The sequence below is a fragment of the Macrobrachium rosenbergii genome, chromosome 19, assembly GCF_040412425.1.
Source record: "Macrobrachium rosenbergii isolate ZJJX-2024 chromosome 19, ASM4041242v1, whole genome shotgun sequence".
Classification (NCBI taxonomy): domain Eukaryota; kingdom Metazoa; phylum Arthropoda; class Malacostraca; order Decapoda; family Palaemonidae; genus Macrobrachium; species Macrobrachium rosenbergii.
Window position 1 is genome coordinate 33,784,157 of NC_089759.1, and position 7,847 is coordinate 33,792,003.

At 36.2% G+C, this 7,847-nt stretch overlaps 1 long non-coding RNA gene across 1 annotated transcript; it reads right to left on the reverse strand.

Moving 5' to 3' along the window:
• Positions 1–2,824: 2,824 nt before the first annotated feature.
• LOC136848498 (uncharacterized) lies at positions 2,825–7,274 on the reverse strand. The gene is made up of 3 exons (XR_010856035.1): positions 7,117–7,274; positions 6,068–6,157; positions 2,825–3,208 (listed from the first exon to the last, which is right to left on the reverse strand). It is a non-coding gene; the product is annotated as an uncharacterized lncRNA (long non-coding RNA).
• Positions 7,275–7,847: the final 573 nt, after the last annotated feature.

The following is a 7,847-nucleotide window of genomic DNA, read 5'->3' on the forward strand; positions in this document are numbered from 1 at the left end:
AGCAAAATTTATTTTGACATCCGATATAACAGTAGTTTTCATGCACAGAGACACACACACACACACAACCACGTTTACAGGAACATGCCAAGCTACGTCACACACACGCTCAAAGTCCAGTTACCTATTATCACTTCTACATGAGATTGTGACAATAAAAGTCAAATATTGCCCATTTTGGGATAGATCTCTGCACAAAGTGATGAAAATATATTAATGCATGTGACATGGTAATTATATTGGCTAATTAGGATTTAATGCATTTTGGTTACATGAGTTCGTACCGGTACTGACAGGTCGGAAATTATAACTGATAAGTGGTAAAGTTTAATTAAAGTGAGCCGAATGCATACCGAATAAATGGAATAAGTTGATAGATTATTTGATGTTAATAACTAAAAAGCAAATACATAGGAAATGTTTCTGGGTGGTGAGAGCCTGATACTCATACTTTTCCAGTACTTTCTGATAGGGCAGGCCGCACTAACACGCTCTCTTAAGAATAATTCGTACTCTTGCTGTTCTTGAATCTGTAAATTTAAATACGAACCACGGATAATTCTATTAGGAAAGTCTGCCCGTCTGTCTCTTCTGTGAGGCTAAATTTGAAGTGTGGTGAAGTGGAAATGTCTAGGGATGGCTCTGAATACATTTTAGGTAATCAATAGTCTGCTCTGTCGCACTTGTATATCATCTAGAGTTTCAAACAATGTAAAGTTTTAGAAGCACCTGATTTTAGAGCGACTGCTGCTTTTGTAACTCTAGAAAGTCCATTTTCTGGTCATTTTTCTAAGAAGAAGACTGTTGTGTAGGTTAGGGAACAGGGCCTGGTATTACTGTAGATATTGTGTCACAAAAGTCGCGTTAAGCACGTTCCCTCGAGGCAATTACTTATCGTCACAAAACTTTTCTTTCTGATGGCCGTAGATTTTTTGGCAACATTGTCGCCACTTTCTTTGGAAGGTGAAATTGCGTAATATTTATGGAAACGAGGGCACGGCAAATGTAACCTATCTGATGTATTAATACGTAGCAAAACAGGTAATGTTAAAGAGACTTTTTGCCAACAACTGATCCTAACGAAATCTATGAATCACCCGAGCGGGCGATTTTATCCAGGAATTTTCAGGTTCTATGTATCGAGATATGCCTGTCTTTCTGTATTTCCTAGTTAACTTAAGTCTGAAAAAATGCAGATTATCTGGTTTTATTGTTTTTTTTTTTTTAAGTATTTCTTGCTCTGAAACCTCCTCCAATAGACTTTAAATCATATGAACAATAATTATGGCAAATAACTTGAAATCAAATGAGGATCATGGGTTTTCTAACACTTTCATTTTTTATTAATCTACCTGGTAGCCTACCAGTCAACAGTGTGTCCGATTTCGTAACGGAGATTACCAGGGACAGTTACGAAACATTCCTTCACATTATCTGGGACTAAAATATCCTATTTTTCCCCCCCCGAGACAAATTTGTCGCCTCCTTTTACTTCTATCGTTTCAATCCATATAAAAGGGCGAATTTGGGCATTAGTCAAAATATCATTTGGGCGACTATTCATTGTATAGTTGGGTCGACAAAATATCAAAATCCTGCAAATAGGTACCAATCATTTGGGCGAATAAATAAGGAAAGAAGTAGTATTTTAGGACGTTTTCACGTGGTGATAACTAAGCGGCTGGCGGATAACTCAGTAGTTAGCTGGTTAATAATTGGCAGTAGTTCATTTCTCGGCTATGGAAGGAAATCTCAAACAAACCGACGAAAAAAGTTTATATTTTCTGGCTTTTCTTTTTGCAGACACATATTTAAGAATGTTTCGTGGCGGTGCACAAACAAAAACCAGATGTAAAGCCAGAATTAGGCGACCAACCTTAGCGATCCTAAGTTTGGGGATCGTAGCCAGGATAAAAGTAAGACCGATTTAGAAGTTTTTGTCCTGGCGCTCTCAATTCTAAAGCGAACCCAATTTACTCGCAATTCTAAAACTAAGTATTAACAAGATAATGGCAAAACTAAGGACCAGAAGCACAACCCCAGCCTCACGAAATCCTTTGAGCAATTTTAACATTCAAAAGCTTCAGAGCCAGAGACAAGGCCACCAACTAGTTAAACAATGCATAACTCCTGCATTTCTATCGCCTCACTTTTCCGATCCTTGAAGTCCAGCGCTAAGGCCTGTGTTGTAGTAACCATCGACAGTCACAGTAACTTCAGTTTATGGGCATAAGCAATAACCACTTCAACAATTTATATATAGGCCTAAGCAGTAACCACTCCCGGGACAAATTACACTATCACTATTGAAAATTAGCTGCCTAACTTAAATTTTTACAATTTTCTGCCAAACTTAAATTTTTACAAACTAATTATAACCTTTACATAGCAATTTGGACTAATTCAACCCCGGAAGATCCTTGAAATATTTTCTTCGCGGTATCTTATGTCAAAGTGAATTTTCACTTCCAACTATCATCCCTCAAGTCACCTTTACAAGTGTTCACAGCCGAATGCGATCTCCAGATCATAAGGAATGATCTTAAACATTAATTATTCCTGTCATCAGAGGGGTCAAAATACAATATCACTTTGCTGAATAGAAGTTTAAGCCTCCTCAGAATTAAAAACCATTATTTCAGTTACTTCATTTCTCATACCAATGTCCCCATCTTACTTCTGTTAACCAACCAATCAGTAACTACCATTCCCTTTATTATCAGGGACTACCAGTCCCTTGATTTCATAGGACATTCTTTGCCTTTCAAGGAATATTAAAGTCTAACCCATCACATGACATTTTGGGGATAAAGAAATGGACAAAGTTTTACAGACATATATATTAAGCTGGTCCTCATACATGTAAATACTATCACATATCAAAGTAGTCAGATTATAAAACTGAATAGTACGTAGAGCACAGCATCTACTAAGTTTAGTAGTCTGTGTAACTGAATTTCGAGTACTTCGAATTCTCGCAGGGTATGCTCAGTGTCTGCTAGTTGAGTTCTAGTTGTCAGGGTAACAGAATTTAATGCGCTTCGAACCATCACAGTACATGCACAGCGTCTACAAGTTGAGTTCTTGTTGTCTGGGTAACCGAATTCAGAGCGCTTCGAATCCTCACAGGATATTCAGTCTTAACGAAAAGTTTCTTTCCATTTGCATTAGTATCGATGTTATGGTCTGCTGCAGCTACACCAAGAGCCTGTGCATAAAAATAGTTTGTGATTTTAGAATATACTAAAAGTTTCCATGACATAACCTACCCTAAAAGTGAAAATAGTGTGTTCAGTTAGTCCCAGTAGCGATTCTAAGGTTATTATAATTAATACTATATCGTATGAGTAAATTTTTTCATTAATCCCATGTATTAGTATTACTGTTAATTCAAACTGCCATCAACTCTCACATTAACAATCCCATATTTTACTACCATTGTTCCTTCAAACTCCCAGAAAGACAACAGGATAGAGAGTGCCATCCTTTAGGATATATTTAATAGGGCACCAATCTTACACTGAAACTACCGCATGTAACTTTGGTGCTACATAACTATGAAAGGTGCCATGCAGTGCAAACACTGCTATCTGGCAACTTTCCTCCTTGAGTATACAGTCTTAAGGGAATTGAAACTGCACAACCCCACGGGGCGGAAAATTAAGTTGGGGAATTCCGAATAAGAAAGGGGTTCCCAAAGCAAGCTTCGGCGCTGGAGGAAAGGTGGATGCAGGTAGGGGTCAATGAAAATACGTAATGCAATCTGAACTGTATTTCCTAACATAAAAGCTTTGCTTGAAGAGTAACGAGGTGGGAGGGTGGGGGTGTTGAGCACATGGACGGAACGTTAACAAAACCCGCAAAAATTTGAATTACAACTTCCACTATTAACCAGCCTATTAAGAGTACTTGACAAGCCCATCAGTGTCAAAAAAATTCTTTAACATCCCAAGACCTAGGCCTCTTAGAAAATCGTTAAGATCCACCTATTACCTGTCTAGTTCACCAATTACCTGCCTAGTTCCTATTTACTAGTGGAAGTGGGAATGAAATTCTAAGTTATAAAAGTATGTCAGTTACCATACCCTATTCTTAGCTCCACTATACATTCAAACTTAAATCTCATGACCAAACAAAGGGCTCAAGTACTGTAATACCCTCCGCTATTAACTTACACTGTCAAATGTCTCCCTAGGTCTGACTATTGCGTCTTTTACCCCAGTCTATTCCCAGCATCATTGAGAGACTAGCATTTATTACCTTTATCCTAACCCATCCATCTATATAAAATTAGGATGCTCTTCACCCTATTCTAGCCTATCCTATATTTCAAGTGCCATATCTAACTTCCCATTAAGTCCTAGCTACACGAAAACTATCAACCTTGCAGTTCTAACCTAAGTAAGAAGTAGGTTGGTTTGAAATCCCTATGTGCATGGTGACAAAGTCACCATGCTTGTTTTTGAACTTCCTGTTGTGCATGGTGACCAAGTCACCATGCACAACATGCAAGTCCACCTTTGCCTGGCAGATGGCATCGCCACCCCGGCAAAGGTGGACTTGGGAAGTGGCGAAAGAAAAACTTTACTTTAGACGAAAAACTTGCTTTACTTTAGACGAAAAACTTGCTTTACTTTAGACGAAAAACTTGCTTTACTTTAGACGAAAAACTTGCTTTAGACTTTTGCAGCTGAAATAATTACAAGACTTAATTGTCAGTATTCATAAACTTAATTCCAAAATAGACAACTAAACTTTACAATTCTAAAAAGCAAAACTTTACAATTCTAAAAAACAAAACTAGCTGAAATTACAAGATGAAACCACAAGGCAAAAATGTAAATAAACAAGCTTAGTTAAAAAAAGACTAGTTACTCTACACTTTCAAAACTGACTTAATTTAGACGCAAAACAATTTAGACGCAAAACAATTTAGACGCAAAACAATTTAGACGCAAAACAATTTAGACGCAAAACAATTTAGACGCAAAACAATTTAGACGCAAAACATAACTTTTGCAGCAGAAATAATTACTCAAGAGCTTTAAAAATTGTCAGTGTTCAAATACTTGAAAATTCCAAAACTGAAACTTTACTAAACTTTACAATTCTAAAAAACAAAACTAGCTGAAATTACAAGATCAAACTACTTAAGGTTAAAGTTTTAAATATAAAAGTTTAAATCCACAAAAAACAAAAATTTACTCTACACTTTCAAAAATTACCTAACAACTTCCACACACACCCCAAACTAACAAACTTCCACACACACACACCCCAAACTAACAAACTTCCACACACACACACCCCAAACTAACAAACTTCCACACACACACACCCCAAACTAACAAACTTCCACACACACACACACCAAACTAACAAACTTCCACACACACACACACCAAACTAACAAACTTCCACACACACACACACCAAACTAACAAACTTCCACACACACACACCAAACTAACAAACTTCCACACACACACACACCAAACTAACAAACTTCCACACACACACACACCAAACTAACAAACTTCCACACACACACACACCAAACTAACAAACTTCCACACACACACACACCAAACTAACAAACTTCCACACACACACACACCAAACTAACAAACTTCCACACACACACACACCAAACTAACAAACTTCCACACACACACACACACCAAACTAACAAACTTCCACACACACACACCAAACTAACAAACTTCCACACACACCAAACTCTTGATGCTAAAACATACCTAATCAAAAATAAAAATTAAATACTTTAAAACAAAAGTTCTTAAGCTAAAACAGATCCTAAAATTTCTTTAAATGTTCAAAGCAGGGAAAAGTTAAATTTTAACCTTTGCAATTTTAAAGCTAAAAAGAATATATCTACAAAATTCTCAAAACTAAAGCTTTGAATCTGAAAAAAATAAGCCAAATGCATTAAAACAAAGCCTAAACTTAAAACTTACGAGTTTCGATTCTGAAAAAACTAAACTAAAAAATGTTTGGGGGTTGCTCAAGTCATTCAACCAAAAAAAAACAAGAAATACTTACTCACCCATTAATCCTGTTTAGTCAAGAGGTACCGGTACATCAAAAACAATACAATAATTCATTGTGGCACGCTTATTTAACGACACAACCTGACCTGAAATAAAATATATATTAACACCCAAAATGTTCTAGTAAGGGGAAAGAACCAAAGGCTGACTGTTACAATCAGCTGGGCCAGCTGATAAGTTTTAAAACACTAAGACAAGGAGCAGCAAGCAAGGCTTTATAAATACTGAGAAGCGTTATTACTAGTTTATTGCAACTTAAGCCTACAATAATTAAATTTAAATAGAACTTAATATACCCCATATTAGGAAGGCTATGGTAGTCGAGTTAGGCCTCTAATCCGCAAGAATTTTAAAACCCTATTGCATCAAAAGACTTGCTCTATTGCAGTATGAAGTTAAAAGTTAAGAAAATATCCGTAGCACTGCACGAGATTGCTAGTATGGTTCAAAGTGCATAGAATTACCACTCAAAGCAATCTAGTTCAGTTTAGTAATAAATAAGCTTCGAAACGAAGTCTTAAATACCATGTTGAAAGGCAGTCTACAACAAAACATTTTGAACTTTGTCGGAATTTACAAATAGAAAATACCAATATTTGAAGATACAAAACCCGCGAACCGGAAACTTTCATACAACTGTATATCATAGCTCACGTACCACAATCTAAATATCCGATAAATATAAAAAGCAAAACTGGCAGTAGTATCCGCTAGCCAACCAAACAAATTTCGAAGCACGCTTTCACGCCTAAAATCTTGCTAAGTCTAATCACAATACGACATACCTGAGAAACTGCTCAAGCTTCACTAGACCTCAAAGGAATTTGCAAACTAACATGCAAGTGAAGCAAATAGGTGATTTGAACCTGGAACAAATTGTAAGTCAGGCTTGAGAGCATTTGTACACTGCGCACCAAGACTATACAACAAAATACCGCCTGGAGTATAAAAAATACAAGAAAACAAACTTAAAAAAGAGCTACTCTCCTATTCTGCAGGAGCTACGATACCGACAAGAAAACACAAAATATAAGAAGCACCTTACTTTGAAAACGTACAAGGACCCGTGAGAGAGGGAATCATCCCTGTGGAGGACTGCACATAAAACCAAAGTGAAACCAACGATCCTTCACAACAGGACGGCCGAGATCCCAAACGCAAATGAAGGCGTAAGTCGAGTTAGTATCAACGAAACCTGTCTTACCAAGCTGGAGACTCAACAACACGGAAACAAGCTGTTCTTGAGGATAACAGCCAACGACCACTGCAACTGCCTGTTTGTGGGACGTCACTTTATCGCCTTTTCACCACCGAAGAAGTTTAAGGCGATGATCAGAAAATCGACAGAAATTTTTATTATTATTATTATTATTATTATTATTATTATTATTATTATTATTATTATTATTATTATTAAGAGTTGCCGGGCGCTCTTCCTTTTCAGCGAACTACCCCAATTATGTATCAGTAGTTAGCCCATCTGAAAAAAAATATTATTATTATTATTATTATTATTATTATTATTATTATTATTATTATTATTATTATTATTATTATGGACATTTGCCATTTACTCTTCCTTTTTAGCAAACTACCTGAATTACGGATCGGTGTTTGGTCTTTATCTGGAATTCTTATTATTATTATTATTATTATTATTATTATTATTATTATTATTATTATTATTATTATTATTATTATTATTATTATAGTTGTTGCTGTTGTTTTTCAGCAGTGCTTGGGCATAAGAGTTCATGAATATTACTTTTTACTAGC